This window comes from Canis lupus, chromosome 13 (assembly GCF_011100685.1).
Source record: "Canis lupus familiaris isolate Mischka breed German Shepherd chromosome 13, alternate assembly UU_Cfam_GSD_1.0, whole genome shotgun sequence".
In the NCBI taxonomy this organism is placed as follows: domain Eukaryota; kingdom Metazoa; phylum Chordata; class Mammalia; order Carnivora; family Canidae; genus Canis; species Canis lupus.
The window spans coordinates 18,404,799-18,426,614 of record NC_049234.1 but is presented as its reverse complement, the minus strand read 5'-3'; the positions used below and the strand labels follow the sequence as shown (position 1 = coordinate 18,426,614).

Here is a 21,816-nt window from a genome sequence, read left to right as displayed (position 1 = left end):
AAAATGAGATGAATCTAATCTAATGAATCTAGTCCTTGGCTTCCAGAATTATTCTCATACTTCGACATCTTGCAGATATCCTATTGTGAACCACCTCTAGAGCCAGACAGCACAGCTTCTCAAATGATATGCCAAGAACTTAACCAGGCAGACATCCCAGGATCTTAGTTCCATTTCATAGATAAAATGAGTCGGGGTTTGGACTTAACATTCATTAAGAAAAGGAAGAGAAATATTTTTCTTCGGTGTTGACTTTGGGACTGTGTTGAGCAACTCAAACATTTTAGAGGTACCAGTTCTTGATAACATTCTGGCAGATATCCTGTGTGAGTAGACACCCTGGCTTGGAAAGATTATTCTCTTTTCTCTAGGGAGCCTACATACACTATATAGTTTCAATCAAAACTCCATTGAGATTCTTCAAGTGGACATTTACTAAGCTGCTCCTAAAGTTAACCAAAAGAGTACCTAAGAACAGTCATGAGATTTTGAAACAAAAACAAAACAATGGATCAAATCAAAATATAAAGTTATAGTTATTAAAACACTGTGGTGACAGTGTCAGGAATAGACAAATAAATTGGAACAGAATATAAAAGTCTGGAAATGAACATCTATAAGAATTTATTATGTGATAAAAATGACACTTCAATTTGGTGGTAAAATTATGTGCTACTTAAAATGTAGTTGGAAAAATTAGATTCTATTTGGAGAAAAATCAGCTAAATATTTCATTATATATACAACAGAATGACTGAAATGCTTAAAATAAATCTTTGAAAAGTATCAGAAGGAAACATACTAATAAGATAATAAATTGTAACTTGAATCATGAACATATAGCACTAGAAAAAACCATAGGAGATATATATATATATATATATATATATATATATATATATATATAATTATATATATTTCCTATATATACCTATGAAAGTCTTTCTAAGCAACACACAAAACTCAGAGGACATAAACTCAAATATTGGTAGACTTACCTAAATCTTTCAGCTTAGCTACTTTGAAAAACATCATGAAGATCTTTAGAAAACAAGGAAGAGTAGGAGAAAATATTTTCAAAAAATCAATACTCATAATATTAAAAGCTCTTACAAAGCTCTAAGAGTAATGTAACAAGACCACTAGGGAAATGTAGAAAGCATTTGAACAGATAGTTCAAAAAAAGAAGGAAGGCAAGTCACCAATAAAGATTAAAAGACATTTAATCTGTGGTAATTGAGGAAACAATTTTTTTTAGATTTATTTTTTTATTTTTTATTTTATTATTATTTTTATTTATTTATTCATGAGAGACAGAGAGAGAGAGAGAGGCAGAGACACAGGCAGAGGGAGAAGCAGGCTCCATGCAGGGAGCCCGACATGGGACTCCATCCCAGGTCTCCAGGATTCCGCCCTGGGCCAAAGGTGGCGCTAAACCACTGAGCCACTGGGGCTACCCTAGACTTATTTTTTTTAGAAAGAGAGAACACAAGCAGGAGGGGCAGAGAGGGATGGGAAGAGAATCTCAAGCAAACTCCATACTGAGCAAAAGAGCCCAAAATGGGGCTTTATCTCATGGCCCTGAGATCATGACCTGCACTGAAACCAAGAGTTGGGCACTTAACCAACTGCACCATTCAGGTGCCCCTAAACATAACTAAAACCATACCAAGATGCCGTTTTTCACCAATCAGATTTACAAAAATTAAAAAGATGATGTTTGGTATTGGCAAAAGTGCAAGGGCAAGAAATGGATACTTTCATGTTCCCTATGTAGGAGGACAACAGCTTTTTTGGGGTATAATTTTGTAATTTTCACCAAATTAAAATGCATTTATACTTTTTCAGTTTCTCTCCTACAGGATTACTTAATGATGCTTAGATATTTATGCAAGGGTGTTACTGTAGCATTATTTTCATAGTTAACTATGTAGCACATACCAACTCCATAAAAACATAAAATGATTGACAGGATGTTTGGAAGGCTCATGAGGGAGAAACCTGGCTTGTTTACTCTCTACAGCTTAGTTCACTAAAAAGTCTGGAGGAGATGCAACATGAAAAGGAATGATATTTTTTCAGATAATCCCTCCTTTTCAGGAATGACCTGAACCCTATGTACAAAACATTCAGTCAGGCTTCAGTTTCATACCTCAATTTGTGTTTTTTTCCAGTCCAAAGTCAAGAAAAATTAAACGAATAAGAAGTTCTGTGTCAGTGCCTTCTAGTACTGATGTCAGAAGTCAAATGTACTCTGACATCTTCATCTGAAAACAATCTTTCATGGCAGTATACAAAGCCACATATTTGCTCAAGTTAGGAATAAAACTGTCATCAAGGAAACATTGTTCTTTTGGCCATGGTCTTATATCCTCACCAAAAGATGACTAGAATATTCTTTTCCCTGCTGTTCATTAAAGGTTCATGTAGTTCCAACTTCTACAGTCATGTTTATCTACCTAATTATATAGTGCAACCTGTGTTTGGAAGGCTAGTTCTGTTTTATTACAGTTTTCCACAGACAAAACAAAAATACTCGTTTAAACTTATCTATTGAACACAAAAATCACTACTGCTTTCCTATTCAACTGATACTAGTGTTGGATTTGAACATTAAACTGATGATGGTAGTGTCTGTCTGGCTGAGCAGAGATATTAGGCCCAGAGAACAACACCACATCATCTCTTCAAAAAAGTAGGATATGACACTGCTTCTTGGATCACTGGGAAGAAACCATTCCAGTTGTTCTAAACCCATATTTGCTCCTGTTACTGATAAACCTCTCCCCTAAAACCAGGAGACCACGACTTCCCAGGATGGTACATGCTTTCCTTTCTAATGATTAGCACTCCCACAGCCTGATCTGGATCTCTAGCATGGTATGCTCTTAGAGTTACTTGCAAAGGGAGACTCCACTATGAAATATTGGATATTCAGGAAAATGATGGTTAAGGCTTAGCCCGTAGAGTTGGACTACTGAAGGAAATCTCAGCTCTGTCCTTTAACTTGTGTATCTTTGAGCATATTACTGAACTCCTTCAGCATCAATTTCCTTATCTGTAAAATGGGAATAATAAAAGTACTTGCAGGATTGCCAAGATCAGGGCAGCCTGGGTGGCTCAGTGGTTTAGTGCTGCCTTCAGCCTGGGGTGTGATCCTGGGGACCTGGGATCGAGTCCCACGTTGGGCTCCTTGCTTGGAGCCTGCTTCTCCCTCTGCCTGTGTCTCTGCCTCTCTCTCTCTCTGTGTCTCTCATGAATAGATAAATAAAATCTTAAAAAACAAAAAGGATTGCCCAGATCATTAAATAGACTAGTATGATGACCAGCATATAAAAAGTGCAAATAAATAAATAAATAAATAAATAAATAAATAAATAAATAAATAAATAAAAACTTAGCTGTCATTGCTAGCATTCTCATTATCTACTTGCACACCCCCTGCTTTGGTCAGACTCACTCAGCAAAACAGGTCACACCAATTCCCATGAAGCCAAAGCACTGCTTGCAGGTTTCCCAGGCTGAGAGCAAGCACATCACATTGGACACAACTCCACCAACAAGAAGGTGAGCAGGAGAAATTCCACCCTGAGTCCCAACCATGCCTGCCCCTCCTTCTATTTCACTTTCTTAGGATCTAGATAAAAAGAAAATAAGTGCCGTGACTCCATGGCACTGTGTGTATACCTTCCTTCTAAAACCAGGCCCTCTGTAGACCTAATTGCACACACATGTCCTTTGCTAGATTGTGAATTAGAAGGAGGAGGAATCAGGTCTCCTTTCTCTTTGTATTTCTTTTGGTGATTTGCCTTGTACTGTGTCTAGAGAAGAAAGGAAGGGAGAGAGGACAGGAAGGAGGGAGATTTGTAAGCAAGACAACTGGACCAGCCTAAGGTAAAAGGGGATTTGCCTTATTTCCCAATCCCTTCATTCCCAACTGTGAAAGATGTTCTTCCTCTTGGTTCATCTATGCCTTACGGCATGCCTTAGCTTGTCTCCACCATGCTTTGGATTCCTTCCCCCATCTCTCTATCAGAACTCTCTCTCTCTTTCTCTCTCTCATTCTCTCTCTCTCTCTCTCTCTCTCTCTGCCAAGTAGCAATCAAGTGTGAATGCATTAGTACTCTAAAACAAAGTACTAATAAATCAATGTAACAGAAACCCAAAATCCTTAACCCACCAAAAGCTCTTCTCTACAAAGAATCTAATATGGGCCATTATCATGAGGCAATATCAAGTCCTGTACCAGGTGAGTGAGAGAGAGATCCCTATGTGATTTTCCTTTCTCCTTACTTTCCTCTAACGGCTTCTTGAAGTGGCTCTGAGAAATGTCCCTGTAGGATCTGAGTAAGTCTGGCCACCCGTTGCTGCTATACTAATTCCATCTTCTCTGGTTTTTCCAGAGCCAGCCTTGAAAGAATCAAAGTTTGTATAGAAAGTATTGTGAGAAAAGCCACTGCACTGTTTGCAGAACTCTATCAGAGAAACTGGAGAGAGCTGAAGGGCTATCTACTTGCTCCTTGGGGCCAGCAGCAGCATTGTTCTGAATACAATCAAGTATTTGATTTCTTCGCATGACCACATCCAACCCCTACAGACAGCCAAGGAGTAAATATGACCAAAGGCTGGTACTTTCCCTCAGTTGAAACCTCCAGCTAAATGAATCACAGTATTTCTATGAGAAAGTGAGGGGAAAATCCACCAATCACTTGTCAAAAAACTTTAAAATAGAACTAAGGAAGTAGCTAGGGGAATAAAAAGAAAGCCTAGCAAATCATTGCTTTTCAAATGGCACCCTCTCAATGCTTCAAATCGCCTTGAGTTCCTTGGATTGGAGCATGTATTTCTCTGCACTGATGGACTCTGTTCAACTAGAGTGTAAACTGCCTGAGGCATGGTAGTCACAGTGGATTTGGTGAGCCAGAGTGCCTGGGTTTGAGTACAGTGTCTGCCACTTATACCTTAACAAATTTAGACTAGTTTTTCCATTTCTGTGGGCTTCATTTTCATTTTTGTAAAATGAGGACATTACTATCTACCTCAAAAAGTTATTGCTGGTACTGCCTCTATTAAAACCACTATGCCCACATGCAGGCATAATCACTAATGATCAATAATTATCAGTTCTTATTGCTGATGATTGCTCTCCTCCAAATACTGAGCCCAATGCACTGAAAATTCTCTGGTTAGACTCGATTCAGTAAATAAATCCCCAGTGTTACCCCATGGAATTGCTACTTTGGTGAATAAATTAAATAGTTCAGAACAACTGCATCATCATCTTTTCTCATTTCTGCTTACCTTATCAAACAATTATTTCCCTTATTTATTTAGTGGTGGTATATGAAATTTTGCAGCAGCTCTATAGGTATAAAGGGAACTTATATGTATCAAGGGAATTATTTCTTTATTCAACAAACAATTTTGAAACAGTCTTCTAGACACTGTGAAAACACTAAGAAAATGACACAAAGATAAAAATGCCTAAATCATTATAACTGGCAATAGCAGCTTAGATCTGTTATCCACCTTGTAATAAGCTCTTTACATATATTAGCTCATTTTACCTGACAAAAATTGGCAGGGTGATGGTTATGTCCATTTTAGAGAGAAGAAAACTTAAGATTCAAACAGACTCAATAACCTCGCTTAACATTTTACAGCTAGAATTTTCCAGGGCTAAAACCTTCTTTGTTGCTTCCAAAGCCTGTTCATTTTCTACTCTCTCACTATCCCTCTTTTAACATCTCACTAGAATGTCAGGCAGAATGAAATAAGCACTCTGTGGAGGCATGAGTAAATTCCTATGGAACTCTGGGAATAAGAACAATGAACTTGGATGATGGAGGATGAGGGCACTTAAAAGGAACCATATAAGGTAAGTGGGATAACAGAAGAGAAAGGCGAAGAAGAAGGGGCTCCAAGAAGTGAAAACTATCAGCAAAGCTCAGCGGTATCCATTTGTTAGGGGTGGGGGTGGGTGGAAGCAGCCTACGTATCAGGATATAGAAAATTAGCTGCAAGATGGGGTGGATTACACATAGATGAGAATAGAATTTCCAGAGTGTTGGAAAAGATGGTTTTTTAAAGTCCAGACAATCTTTCTGCATATTCACATACCTTGTTGTACAGCTGAAGGAAAGATAAACTTGAGCCCTACCTTAAGTTTGGAGACGCATTACAATTTCTGTTTGAGCAAGTCTGACTTAATGATGTTTGTAGATTATTCGCGCAGACCCACACCCAGATACACCTACACACACAATGAGCAGCTGATGCCTAAAATAATCCTACCTTGATCACGCGTTCTCTCTATTCATTTTCTGCCATAAGGCAAGATATACAGATTATTCTCAGTTCCACAAATAATCAATAAGCAAATATGTATGATGAAGTCAATCTGTTGCAAGACCTAAAAGAGAGAGAGTGCTTGTTTTAAAAGTGGCTCAAAAGCAGGTGTTTTAAGAGGAATACAGGGTTTGGAGACTGACAAGCCTGGGCATCCATATACAGATTGGGCAGGGGAAATTTGGAGAACTGTGAACCTTTAAGATGGCCTATTTCCCCCAACTTTCTAGACAAAAGGTTTAGGGAGACCTAGACCTGCACTAGAACCCACCATCCCTTTGGCCCTGGATTCTCCTACTACTTCATCATTTAGTTGTTCTGAAAGCAGTGGCTGCTTCCTCTAGAATACATCCCATTTGCCTCTACAGGGAAGGCTTTTTTTGGCTACAGTGAAAGGAAAGTGGGAAGATAAAACAAACTTTAATTCATCTGTTCTTACTCATAGGGCTTCCCATCAAGGATGGGTTTTATCCTTATTTAGAATCAATACTAAGTAAAGAAAGTATAAATATACCAATTGAAAAACTCTTTCTGTGGATGCCTTAGCAGCCACAGTTAAATTGCCTGAGGTTTCGAGACACCATGCATTTTCCCTAGCCCTTATTCTGTAACCATCGAGTGTTAAACTCAATCATTTCCTGGGATCCCTGATGTAACAGCATCTAGATCTGTTCATAGGGCTTTAAAAAAAATTTTTTTTAAATAGCTCTGGGACAGAGTTAGATAAATCCCTAATAAACAAATGGAGTTTTAAATTGTTGAATATTTTTCCCCAAGAGATAAGAGCAACTATATTTTAGTTGAGTGTTACCATGCCTGACAAAAGAGGATCTGGGTGAAAGTGAGGAATTCCCCCTGGGCATTTCCCACTGATTAGCCCTGTGTCAAGGGAATCAAACCTCAGGGTGATCCTAGGGTCTCTGTACGCCATCACAGGAAGCAGCATAGACTGAGTCAGATGACCTTAATACATCCCCTACAGCCCCTCATACTAACCAGGACTATAATCCAAGGGAAAGTCAAACTCCAAAGAATGTTTAGATTCTTCATCTGTAAACTAGGAGACTTGAATACATGTGCCCTCTTTAGGACCTTTCTAGGACTAATCTGCTTCATTTCCTTTGGTTGCCCTAGGCAAACACACAAAAAAAAACCCACAAGGTAAGGGCTCAGAGCTGAGTACTTTGAGAAAATAAAAGGAAAGATGCTTGTTGGGAATGCATCTAAAGGATTTATGGCTGGATCTGTTCCCTGGTTAAGGAAATCTGAAATCCTGAAATCTCTAGGTCACTGAATCTCAAGTAGACCCACTTTGTTGAGGACAATAGGGGTGGATTTATTTTCATAGAAGGTGAAAGCAAAATAGCCCTGAGTGATGAGCCTAGGATTTGGGCTACTCTCTGCTGAATTTTCCACTACATTATGCTACCTAGATTTTCTCCACCAGACCTAAAAGAAAGGAGAACGTGAAATGATAGATGATTCGGAAAATGTTAAATAAACCATTGTTTCCAGCCTTTCTAAAGACTAGTTCCAGAAGATACTGTATATAAAAATATTTCAAGGTGTAAAACGTGGGCTACCAGAAAATTTACCTTTTCTCTTGGAGCTTCCAAATTAGCAAAAACTAATTACCAAATTAGTAGGATCTTAGGAAGATCCTACTGTAGAGAAACCTATACATATTTTCTTTAACTAGCATTTCCTAACTTATTTGGTCACTAAAGACACACTTTACACAAACAACCAATTATCACTGTATCTGATTTGTAAATATATAGAAATGATCAATTACATAGATGTAAGGAAAGATCATTTTACCCACACTACCAAGTGACCATCTCTCTCCGCTTATATGTGTCCACTTGCACTCCTATTACTAATTACTTAATTCAGCATAGGCTTGGTTTTTAGTAGTCTTTGACAGCCTGATCTGTTGTTTCTTCATTCCAGCTTCTGAATCCACACAATTACCTGGCTTAATACTTGCAGGTCTAGGATACTCAAATACTTGTGATGATTCTGTAACTAATCTCTACAAAATTTTTTAGCTATTTTAGTCATTCAAATGTGAATTTCCAAGTTGATCACATATACATGGCACAATTGACTTCTACAGCTCATTGGTTTTGTGGGATGCTATCCAATGATGCACACCCAAAACCTTCATGTGTCAGTGAGAAGTGTGTAGCAAATCTAATCTTTGCTTAAAATATAAACTCAGAGTGAAAAGAAACCACAAGAATCCTCCCTCAAAGCCAATACACACAAATCAGGGTAACCAGTTAAAGGCTCATGGTCATCTGTCCAGTGATCTATCTTTCCCTTTGGGAGTTGGTTAAGTTCCAGATAAGTCCTGGTGGGAAGGATAGATGGCAAGGAGGAATGAGTCCAGACCAGAGTGACCAGAGGGGCCATGTGGCCTGGAGTGGCTCCAGGCAGTCCCGCCCAGCTCCAGCTGGAATCCCAGATGATAAGGTCATAGCCAGTAACAAGTAGCCAATACAAATGGGCACAGATAGCCAGACTTAGCCATATGCACATGTTGATCAGCATGAACAAAAACTAATTATTTAGGATGAAGTATGTTGAGGTGAGGACAAATGTATATGTGGGCAAACTCTCACTCTTGTGCACAGTTTTAAGAATGTAAAATGGTGCAGCCACTATGGAAAACAGTATGGTGGTTCCTCAAAAAATTAAAAATAAAGCTACTACATACTACACCCATATCACTTCTGGGTATTTATCCCAAAGACCTGAAATTAGGATCTCAAAGAGACATTAGCACAACTGTGTTCACTAAAGCATTCTTCGCAAAAACCAAGATGGGGAAACAACCTGAATGTCCCTTGACAGATGAATGGATAAGGAAAATGTGGTATTTACACACAATAGAGTATCATTCATCTTTTTTTTTTTAGGATTTTATATTTTATTTATTTATTCATGAGAGACACATACAGAGAGAGGCGGACACATAGGCAGAGGGAGAAGCAGGCTCTATGCAGGGAGCCCGATGTGGGACTTGATCCCAGGACTCCAGGATCACGCCTTGAGCCGAAGGCAGATGCTTGACCACTGGGCCACTCAGACATCCCTCATTCATCTTTTATTTTTTTTTTCCTCATTCATCTTTTAAAAATGAAATTCTGCTGTGTGTTACAACAGGGATGGACCTTGAAGACCTTATGCTAAGTGAAATAAGCTAGTTGCAGAAAGAAATACTGAACAATTTCATTGATGTGAAATAATAAAACAGTCCAATTCATAGAATCAATGTATAGGCTAGTGGTTACTAAGGGCTGGAGTGAGAACAGAAATGGGGAATCACTCATCAGAGGGCATCAAGTTTTAGTTAAGCAAAACAAGTTCTAGATACATGCAGTGTAACATTGCACTACAGTCAATAATCATATGCTCTATACTTAAAATTTTGTTAGGAGGGCAGATATCATGTGGAGTGTTCTCACCATGATAAAGCTAAAAGAAAATAAAAGGTGAATGAGAGGTACTTGGGATGTTGTAGGCACTCAACACATCACATTATTATTCTTATAGTCAATGGGCTCTGCTAAGAGGGTTTAGCTTAGTGAATAAGGAAGGGTTAGACCAGAATTAAACATACTGTGTTCATCCTCCTGATCCCTCAGTTTTTATCATCTGTATGATTAAAATTAAATAGAATGATACAGGACATATAGCACAGTGGCAGGTCCTAGCATATAGTAAGTATATTTGAAGCATTTTTAAAAAATAGGACAGTGTAAAGACTTTACCCTTTTCTCATTATCTGGAAGTTGACAACCTTCAGATACTTTGACACATCTCTCTTGACCTACTCCACTTTTCTTTTCTTTCTTTTTTTTCCCAACTCCACTTTTCCCTTTTCCTTCCTGCCTTGTCTTCCTTCCTATTCCTCTGTCCTACTTCTTCTCTCTGGCTCTCATATACCAGGTCTTTCCAATGCCTACTCCCCGTGTGTGTGTGTGTGTGTGTGTGTGTGTGTGTGTGTGTGTTGTATGAGAGAGAGAGAGGATGTTCCTGCTGGAGAAGGGAATGGGTAGGTTCTCCTCCTAGATATTGCTGGTTAGAAGTGAGCCGTGGAATGAAGGAAGGTGACAGACTCTGGTGACAGTAGCTGCCACGCATTTCAGGACCTGAGAAGCAATGGAGTAAAGATCATTATTTTTTATCTACCATGGAAATGCCATAATCTAGCCCTACCTCCTGCCTCAGGAGAGGACTCAGCTCTTGGCTCAACTATCTTTGATTGTGAGGAAAGCACACATCAACCCATAATACCTAGGTATCCATCAGGCCTAGACAAACTGGCTTCTTTTTTGTAACCAGAAATTATTGACAACAAATATCTCCCAGAAATCAAATGTCAGTCAGCTATTAACTTGAAGAAAAAAAAAAAAGCATATACAGTTCCTTAGTTTTTAAATTTTTTATAATATTTTATTTAAATTCAATTTGCCAACATACAGTATAACACCCAATGCTCATCCCATCAAGTGCCCCCCTTAGTGCCCCTCACCAGTCACCCCTTTCCCCACCCACCTCCCCTTCTGCAACCCTTTGTTTGTTTCTCAGAGTTAGGAGTTTCTCATGATTTGTCTTCCTCTCTAATTTTTCCCCACTCAGTTTTCCTCCTTTACCTTATAGTCTCTTTCACTATTTCTTATATTCCATATATGAGTGAAACCATATGATCATTGTCTTTCTCTGATTGACTTATTTCACTCAGCATAATACCCTCCAAAAATATGAAACGCTTCACGAATTTGTGTGTCATCTTTGTGCAGGGGCCATGCTAATCTTCTCTGTATTGTTCCAATTTTAGTATATGTGCTGCCCAAGTGAGCACTAGAAGTTTTTAATAGCTCCATAATGATATATATACAAGCAAACATCTCTCTGGTTAGACATTAGCAATTTTAAATAATCTTTTTAAATTAAATATAAAATATATGAAGAATAATATACAAATTACAAGTATAATTATAAGTATTTCACAAAGGGACACACCTGTAGAACCATCACCCTGACCAAGAAACAGAACATTTGAAACAGCCCAGAGCACCCCATCACCCCCCCTTTCAGTCACCACCCCTGCAGAAGGTCATACTTTGCAAACTTAAAACAACATAATTTGTTTTTTAACTTTATTTAAATGAAGTAAATCGATCCCTAGTCTCTAGTATCTGTCTTCTTCTGTTCAACATATGGTTGAACGGTTTATCCATGCTATTGGGTGTGGTAACAGTCCATCACATTTTCATTGATATTGACAGACCTTACCAGTAGACTTCAATTAGCTTTCTCTCTCAAATCTAGCACACTTCTGAGTGCTTACCAGCAGGAGCTATGTATGGATTAGAGGCAAGACCAACAATTTTTTTAACTTATAAACAGCTTTATTTGTCCTTTCTCATAGAGGCTCCCAATTGGCAATGGCTTGACACCAGCCATAAAAATGGGCTTTCAAATTATATATTTCTTGCCTCAGTTTACCAGGCTCTTTTCCACTGGTCATCTTCAATCTCTTGTGATCACCTCCCCTACTTCACTCACTCTTCCCAAAGGTGTGAAGTCTGCAATGTAATATCTTTCTTCCCTACTTATATGGAAAAATAACTACATGGGCAGAGGATATTGGCTAATTTTCAATTGCTGTCTAGCTGGGTCTTCACATTCAAGCTTCACAATTTTATTTGAAGTGCTACAGTAGGGCAGCTCGGGTGGCTCAGCGGGTTAGTGCTGCCTTCTGCCCCGGTTGTGATCCTGGAGACCTGGGATTGAGTCCCATGTCAGGCTCCCTGCATGGAGCCTGCTTTTCCCTCTGTCTGTGTCTCTGCCTCTGTGTGTGTGTGTCTCTCGCTCTCTCTGTGTCTCTCATGAATGAATAAATAAATAAAATCTTTAAAAAAAATGAAGTGCTACAGCATCCACACAATTATATATAAGAAAAAAAATTCATTCCCACACATACAAAAAATTATTTAGGGTTGATCTGAGCCAACACTTTTTTCTCCTACTACAGTGGGTAGAGATAAATGAAATTCTACTATAATGAACTAAAATGAGGGCAAATATTACATCAAAATAAGTGGATGCTGAGACACCATGTATGTGGTTAACTCAGGGATGGAAAAAGCCCTGGAGTATGGAAGACAGACGGACATGCTAAAAATGGAAGAAAGGAAGCATACCAAGAAATACGGTTGCTCCACAATGTCATTCCTGCCCATCCCAAAGGGGCATAAATAGAAATATTCTGGAATTTAGCACCACTGATATTTAAGCCCAATTTCCAGCAAGGTCAAGGCTAATAGCGAATTATTTGTTTTACTAACTTAGGTTGCAGTGCCTTGGGCGGATCCCACCTTCTTCTATATCTCACTCAGCGCCAAGAATACTGTTAGCCATCAACAAAACCATAATAGACTGAGAGTCTTCTCCAAAGGCCAATGAAAACATGCACACTGAGCTAACAGAGACATTTACAGGCAGAGGATTCCAGCTTCCTTTCTGAAAATGCCACCAAGGCAGTCTAGCTAATTAGGTCTTAGTAAGTGACACCAACTCACCAGGATGGCCCACCTGCCTGTAGCTTTGTGTGTGTGCCCCAAGCTTGTTTTCTATTTGTTTGGTTTTTGTTTTTGTTCTTCTGGCTATAAATAAAAAGGGCTATTTCTAATATTTTAAAGGCTCTCTCTGAGATCTGGCCTGTAAATTCACAGTAATTTCAGGAAAATGGGAATGCAATACTTAAGCTCGGCAAAGAATAAATTTATTAATTCTGGGCTATTCATTCCTCTCCCACTTCTGTTATCTTCCCTGAGGAGAAACAGAGAAAAATGATTATGTCCAAGGCCACCCTGAAATTCAGTGACAATTCCAGGAATGAAACTCAGATGTTTCTTGCAACGTTGTCTCTGATCCAGCCTGGGAGTAGGCATAATTTTCCTAGTATTTCCCAAAGAAATGTCCTTGTGAAGGTCTAGTTCAACCTTTGTTTGTGTTTCTGAAAATAATGTAAATTGATGGAGATAGGGATTATGGACATGAGACACTAGAGTAACACAGACTCAAAGACTAGCAGGTCTTTCTATGAATAAGAATGGTGTTGACTTCAACCGAGGTGCTTTAAACTAAGGAAGACCACATGTGCTGAATATTAATCCCTGGAAAATTCAGTGAGTATTAATGCAGCTTATATTATTACAAGTACTCAGAACATAGATGTTTCTGTGTCCCTCATATTTTCTTCCACCAAAATACTAGTAGAAAACGATATCACTGCAAATCAAGGCCTTTATCTATTCCCCCAAAATAAATTAATAAACACATATATATACATATATTCCAGGTAAAGCATACTAGAGAATTGTCATGCAATACAATAGAGCAGAGGGAATGGGCCATAGAGGCAGATACACCTAAATGCCAATTCCAGTTTCATTTGTTATTAGCTCTTCAGTGTCCTAGACGATTCTCAGCTTAATTTCCTCATCTGTAGACCTGGGACTCATATAGTTATTCAGAGCTCTTTCAATTCCAAAAATCAAAAACTTAACCCATGCTTTCTTAAGCAAATAAACAAAAAATAAATAAAATACAAGTAAAAATTAAATAAATGTATTGACTATGTAATTGAAAAACCTAAGATCCTTTAGCTTCTGACACACTTGGATTCAGATGTTCCATACTGTCAAGAAGTAATCTTTCCCATATGCCTTCTTTCTTCTGAAATGGCCTAATTTTCAAGTATGCTTTCCCATCATTATGGCCCTTAGAACTCAAGATAATATTATCATAGCCCAAGGCCAAGGCAATGAAGACTTCTCAGGTACGGAACCTCATTTACTCTGGTCAGTTACAGATCCACAGTGTAGGTATCACTGGCAGAAATCCCCAGATATATTAGAGTGCTATTACATGGGTCAAGGTAACTGGCTTCTGGAGAGGCCAAAACAACATCACCTACAATGCATCTCAGAGTTGTAAAAACAAGCAAACAAACAAAACTTATCCCAGTGCCTCTAATTTCCATTAAGATAATAGTATGTTAATTTTTATGAGTGGGCAAATCTTTGACATGCAGGAAATATTGGCCAGTATAGATTCCACCTAGAACACACAATACAGTTAGTAGTGGCATCTCCATGATCTACAGAATATTCTGCCAAAATGAGGTAAAGCTATAAGGTAAGATTTTCCCTGAACTGAAAGAGACAGAGGATTTAGCTAAGCAGGGAAGAATGGAGATGTCATTTAAGGGAAGTAATGAAACAAGTTAATGACTATATATTTTCATATAAGAATGAGTATTGTGGGTAAGATGCACATTCAAAGCAATAGAAAATGGCATATCGTGAAGTAGATTTGTAAATATTAGTAGGAAGAATCTGTATACTTCCAGCAAAAATAAAATCTATGGAATTAAGTCTTTAAAATGTCATTAGCAAGGAAAGTTTTTTTAAAGTACTCATTCAATGTACTTTTTGACAAGACACTCCTTAAGCTGGTCTGCTTTCAATGAGGTGGCCTGTGTATAAACATAAATCTGAAAAACTAAGTTCAGACCTCTTCATTAGAAGACACAATTAGCTCACTCCAGTAAAGATTAAGATTTATTGGTTTATGCATGTTAATAAAGCCTGGCTGCAACGAGAACAAAAAGTAGTTTAGAATGAGAAAATTGCATTAATATACATGATGTGGGTTCTAACTGGGGCCAAAATGAAAACTATTTCCTGGATTTCAGATAGAGGTCTGTCCAACAACAACCTTATTTTGAGCATTTTGAAGGTAGACTTCAAATAATAATGAAAAGCAAGACAGACACATTTAACCAAGTATGAAAAGAGGTTTTTATTTAAAAAAAAAATACATTGGGAGTGCCAACCATAAGTAATTTTTGCAAGCAATACTAAGCCAGACTACCATCCTTCCGGTAATGCACCTACATCAGGCACCAAGAATATTTATTTCTGGCTATGATGAATTCAGATGAGTTATTCCATTCTCCAAAAGATGTCTACAGAAGGCTCTCCTGGCTGCCAAAAGCAGTATTCTCTCAAAATAGAAATCCCTCCTCAGTTCGACTTAGCAAGTCTGTTATGATAATCTCAGGGAATTTACCAGTCTGGGGAGATTTATTTCATGGAACTGAAGTGTTTCCAAGGTTTGAAGATACTCATTCCATATTTCGGGAAATGAGCATGTGATATATTTTGCATGTTGTCTTAATAAAAGAAGCATTTCTCTTCCTACAGCGTGCCGTGAGCTGGTGATTAAAAGCTGTTGCGTGTTCACAATCAAGAAGTAAAAACAGCATTAAAATAAGTGAACATAATAAATTAAAATCTTGAGAAAATGAGGGCATTTTAAGGCCATGACAGCAAAACATTAGGTTCCAAAACAAAAACTTTAATGACTTATCCAATTCTTCTTCATTAGTATAAAGTTGTTTCTCTCTTTTTTTTTTTTTAAAGATTTTATTTATTTATTCATTATAGACACACAGAGAGAAAGAGAGGCAGAGACACAAGCAGGCTCCATGCAGGGAGCCTGATGAGGGACTCGATCCCAGGTCTCCAGGATCATGCCCTAGGCCAAAGGCAGGTGCTAAACCACTGAGCCACCCAGGGATCCCCTTATAAAGTTGTTATAATGTCTGAAGAAAGTCTGCACCAACTATCCATTGAATGGTATGATGGCCACCAACCATCTCTACTGCTTTGGATCCTGGACCTTTGTGTTTGTGGTCTAAAGGACCCTTCCTCAACTCCCCAAAATAGAGTTAATGAGGTGAGTAAACAGACTGAGAATTTTGATTACAGTAAGAGAGTGCACAGCTGTCTGGATGTCTGATTAGCTGTAGAAGATCAAATGGGCCTTGTGGTAAGGCTCATAGGAGAGACACAGAGCCTCATCTTCAGAAGATGGGTAAGGCTTCTGTGAATAGGGAAAATGTAAGCCATGGCTGAAGGAGGAGAAAGCTCTCCAGGTAAATAAGGCCTTGATGGGGGGACCGGTATGTGCAATGACTAGCAGACAGTGAGAGCATGGCTCTTTAGGAAATTGGTAAGTGTTCAATAGAGTAAAAGAACAGTGTATACTGGGGGAAGTGGGAATAAGAGAGGAGGTTAGAAACGTAGGGCAGAAACAAGATCATGCAGGCACCTGGGTGGCTCAGTGGTTGAGCATCTGCCTTTGCCTTAGGGCATGATCCTAGAGTCCTGGGATTGAGTCCAACATCGGGCTCCCTGCAGCGACCCTGCTTCTCCCTCTGCCTATGTCTCTGCCTTTCTCTCTGTGTCTCTCATGAATAAATAAATAAAATCTTTAAATAAAAAAAGAAACAAGACCTTGCAAAATCTTGTAGGCCATGACTAGGATCTGTATTTTATTCTGATTTATTCTATAAATCATCAGAAAATCCTACCATCTCAACATATAAAGCATATCTAGAATCAGACCACATTTAAAAAAATATCTTCATCCCCATCAGGTCCAAGCCACCAACAACTCCTGCCTATCACAGTAGTCTCCTAACTGACCTTCCTACTTTGTTTTGCTCTCTTTAGGCTCTCCTCCAGATTCTCTTGCACCATGATCCTGCTCTCCAGAGCACATATCATCTGACCTATTATATGCTGAGTTAGGTGTTCCTTGTCTATCTTCACCACTGGAAGGGCAGGAATAAATTGGTTTTATTCACTGCTATAATACTGGCTTTCAGAAGAGTGCCTAGTACAAAGTACATGCTCAATTAAGTTTTGATCATGGAGGACTGGCTTGTGCTTCCTATATTCAAAACTCCTTCAGTGGCTTACAATTTCACTTTGATGAAAAGTTCAATAAAATCTTAAAAAAAAAAAAAAAAAAAAAGAAGGAAGGGGCCTGGGTGGCTCAGTCAATTAAGCATCTGATGACTTTGGCTCAGGTCATGATCTCAGGGTCTTGGGATCAAGCCCCACATTGGGCTCCATGCTCAGCAGGCAGTCTACTTGTACCTCTGCCCCTTCCCCCTCACTCCTATTCTCCCTCTCTCAAATAAATAAATAAAATCCTTAAAAAAGAAAAGAAGAGAAAAGTTATACTCCTTACTATGGCTCCCAGAGCCCTAACAGGATCCGGTCTTCCAGCTTCCTGTCTACTTTCATCTCCTACCACGTTCCCACTTGCTCCCTTTGCTAGAGACAGACTGGTCTTTCCATTCCTGGTCATGGCAAGCCTGCTTTACCCACAGGGCTTTGCATTTGCTATTCTCCCTGCCTCAAACATTTTTCCTTCACACAGCTATATAATTTGATCCTACACTTCCTTCAAAAATGTTGAAATGTCCAGGCCTGCCCAGAGAGGGCTTTTCTCTACCATTCTCATACAACAGTAGCCTCTTCCTGACACCTTGGGCACTCTCTTCTCTCTTACCTGGCTTTATTTTTTTTTCATAGTAATGGAAAAGTACCATTTATCATAATTCATATTTCTGTGTGTTACCTGTCCAATCCTATAAGATTAATTCTATGAAAGCAGTAGATTTATCTGGGTCAGGATCATTCCTTGGCCCTTAGAACTATGCCTAATTCATGTTAAGTACCTGCATTAGTGAGGAGCTAACTGGGCATCAGAAACTATGCCAGTTTGATGAAAGGGAATTTAACATTAAGAAGTAACTACTACTAGAAAGTTAACTCGGTACCTGAAACGATACAAAGAAAATTCTCAAGTAACAACTGCAGTGAGCAACCTCTCAGGCTGAGGGAGCAAAGGAGATACTAGAATTAATAAATCCTGGAGACCTAGAGAGGGTCCTTGCAGAGTTGAAATTCTGGGCTCTGTGGAGGGAGATCTCCATGGCTGGTATCTCTGAGCTTTGAGAAGCAATATGGTGATGTTGCAGGATTCATCAGCCTTTAGTGCCCACAGCTCTTAGTCACACCATTTCGAAGAAAGAGGAAGTAGACCAGATGAACAGTGGTGGGCAGCAAAACAAAGTTTATTGAGTGATAGCATAAAACTCCTGGAGAAGAGGTGCACCCGAGAGCGTTGCCCTTGGAATTTCTAAGCTTACGGGGTTTTATGAGCAGAAATATCTTAAGCAATCAGGATGTGCTGAGTCATTCCAATCAGGGCTTTGGTCACATATCTGTCAACCTATTAGGTTAATGTCTACATGCTGATGGTCTTTTTTGCTGACATTTGAGGGCTCATGTCTTAACTGCCCCTTGCCTGTAATAGTGATAAATGCTCTGTGATTGTCTTATTTTAGGTCATTTTGCAGAAGTCATTTCTGCAAAGGCTACAAAACGGAATGCTAGTGTGGTCCTATCTAAGCTGCAGAACAGGATGTCAGTTGCATTTTATCTTAGCTGTCCTGACTCCAAATTGTCTTGTTGCAGACCCAGGCCCTGTCTGCCTAAATGTCCAACCAACTCCTAATAGTGGGCTTGGCACCCAGATCATCAAAAAGAGACTATGACAGGATGGGGCTGGCACAATGGTAAGTGGGATGAAATGGGCTTTACTCACACTGGAAGAACTAACTGCACATTGGATCCAGTGCTTACTATGGGAAAAAACAACTGCTAGGGGATGAAGTATTACTTGGGTGATATGCTGGGAACAGAAAGCTTAAAGGTTGTTGGTCAACAGGAAGCTGGGAGGAAGAATATCCCTTCTCTTCAAGCCTGGTGGTCTCCCACTGTAGGCCCCTATTGGTAGAACCCAACATGAAGCCAGCCTAACATGGAGCCACATGAGGCCTGCATAGCCCCAGCCAATACCACAAAGCTGAGTGTAAAGGGTCAGTGTGGAGCTGAGAAACAATAACTTATTGGAATAGTACTCAATAAATTTCTGCTGAAAGAAGTTATAAATATTTGAATTTCTTAAAAAATCATTTAAATTGCTTAAAAAATGAAACATACTTCTGAATACAATAAATAACAATAAAAAGTTATCCAAAAAACACAGAAGCAATTGAGGCTTATCAAGAGGCTAGGGTCAAGTAAAATAGTCAATTCCTATCAAAGTGAATAATATTCTGTTTCCTGGAAGCTGAAGCAAAAATGGAAATATGCCATGCATTAAATTTAACTCTAATAGTGGAGAGTAGCAGAGAGGTCTAGAGATAAAGTTAATTTTTCTTTTTTTTTCCTGAGCAGAGGTTTAATGCTTTCAAGCATGTGTATTTGTCTAAAACTCCACAGTTCAGAACCAGGAAATATGAAATAAAAAGATTTAATCTTACTTAACTTTTATCTCACAGAAGTATGTGTGTGTATATATATGACCAGCTGTTGGCCTCATCTATAAAAGAACATCAACACATAAACTAGCAAATATCTCATTTTAAGAACTAGATATCCTCAGGAGCCATTAGAATGAATTAGGAGCAAAATGCATGCCTGAATAAGAGAATAGATCCATTTGTGGATCCACAGTGACTGAATCCCTACAAAAGACATAATAAATTGACTTGTTGCCTGAGGGCACTTAAAATTGAATGTGTACCAAATACAGTGATTTTTGTTTTGTTTTGTTTTGCAGAATTTTATGCTGAGTTTTTCCTTATGGAAGTCAGATGCTAATGGACTCACACTGCTTCTTAAATTCACTCTTAGAGAATACAAAAAGGTTATCAGCATAAAGAAGGAAACTGCATTTCTCTTTGTTGCATCAGGAGAAGGCAAAGTCAATTCATTTCATATTTGCGCTATGTTGATAAAGTTTAAAAAATAAGTGCTGAACTTAGTCCTGTTTGACATCACTTAAGACCATATTGCATTTCATCTATCTCTGCCTATTCTAATTTTGGCAAATATGTTAAATGAAAGAGGCAGTAATAATTGAGGTGACTGTCTGGAATGCATGAGTTGGTCCATAGACAACTGTTGTCCATAGAATCAGAGGTGGATGATGGAGCAGCGGTGAAGTTTATACATGACCTTGAGATGTTCTTAAACCTGAGGCATATCAGTACAAGCCCATTAAAAGCAATGGTTTTATTTTCAATTTCAAAAACATAGATTATAAAGACAATCTCAAGAAAATAAGCCAAGCCAGATTCAAAGAAAATATTTGCATAGGATATATCTGATACAGGACTGTTATCCAAAATATACATAGAAGTCTTAAAAACCAATAATAAGAAAACAAAGACTGATTAAGAAATGGCCAACTCTGGAAAATAGTATGGAGGTTCCTCAAAAAATTAAAAATAGAATTATCCTATGACTCAGCAATTGCACTACTAGGTATTTATCCAAAGGATGCAAACATAGTGATTTGAAAGGACACATGCACCCCAATGTTTATAGCAGCAATGTCCACAATAGTCAAACTATGGAAAGAATGCAGATGTCCATCAACAGATGAATGGATAAAGAAGATGTGGTATATATACTCAATGGAATATTACTCAGCCATCAAAGAGTAAATTCTTGCCATTTGCAATGACATGGATGGAACTAGAGGATATTATGCTAAGTGAAATAACTCAGAAAAAGACAAATACCACATGATTTAACTCATATGTGGAATTTAAGAAACAAGACAGATGAACATAAGGGAAGGAAAAATAAAATAAGATAAAAACAGAGAGGGAGGCAAACCATAAGAGATGCTTAACTCTAGAAAACAAATTAAGGGTTGCTTGATGGGGTACTTGAGTGATGGGCATTAAGGAGGGCACTTGATGTCATGAGCACTGGGTGTTATATGCAACTGATGAATCACTATATTATACTTCTGAAATTAATAATATAGTATACATTAATTAAATTGAATTTAAACTTAAAAAGAAATTTTTAAGAGGCCAAAGATACAAGCAGACACCTAACCAAAGAAGATGACAAATAGGTACATGAAAAGATGTTCCACATTATATATCATCAGAGAAAAGTAAGGTAAAACTATGATGAGATACCACTATATCCCTATTAGAATGGCCAAATTCCAAAACTGACAACACTAAATGGTGATGGGACAGAGGAGCAACAGGAACTCTTATTCATTGCTGGCAGGAGTGGAAAATGGTACAATCACCCTAGGGGATGCTTTGGCAACGTCTTACAACTTCTTAAACATCCTCACACACCTGGGTGGCTCAGTTGAGCATCTGACTCTTGATTTCAGCTGGTCATGATCATAATCTCCTGGGATTGAGCCCAGGGTTAACCTCTCCACCCAGTGGGGAGTTTGCTTGTCTCCCTCTCCCTCTGCTTGCTGTGTTTCTTTCTCCCTCAAATAAATAAATCTTAAAAAAAAAAAAAAAAAAAAAAAGAAACAAAAAACATCCTCTTACCATCTGACCTAATAATCATGCTTCTTGGTATTTACCCAAATGAATCAAAAACTTATGTCCACACAAACCTACACATTGATAATTACAGTAGTTTTATTCATAATTGCTGAAATTTGGTAAACTTTGAACACAAACAAGATTTC

At 38.4% G+C, this 21,816-nt stretch overlaps 3 long non-coding RNA genes and 1 other non-coding gene across 4 annotated transcripts in view; 1 reads left to right on the top strand and 3 right to left on the bottom strand.

Annotated features, from left to right (window-relative positions):
• LOC119865399 overlaps positions 1 to 21,816 on the bottom strand; it is a 259,911-nt gene that overhangs the window by 108,043 nt on the left and 130,052 nt on the right. The gene's annotated exons all lie outside the window — the stretch shown is intronic.
• The window catches only part of LOC111098532, a 109,777-nt gene that overhangs the window by 17,353 nt on the left and 70,608 nt on the right, over positions 1 to 21,816 (bottom strand). The window contains exon 6 of the long non-coding RNA XR_005368585.1: positions 6,295 to 6,412. This is a non-coding gene — a long non-coding RNA (uncharacterized LOC111098532). The remainder of the gene's footprint in view (positions 1 to 6,294; positions 6,413 to 21,816) is intronic.
• Positions 5,752 to 20,468, top strand: LOC119865400. The gene is made up of 3 exons (XR_005368591.1): positions 5,752 to 5,878; positions 18,768 to 18,868; positions 19,918 to 20,468. It is a non-coding gene; the product is annotated as an uncharacterized LOC119865400 (long non-coding RNA).
• LOC119865514 lies at positions 11,115 to 11,221 on the bottom strand. The gene has a single exon (XR_005369116.1). It is a non-coding gene; the product is annotated as a U6 spliceosomal RNA (small nuclear RNA).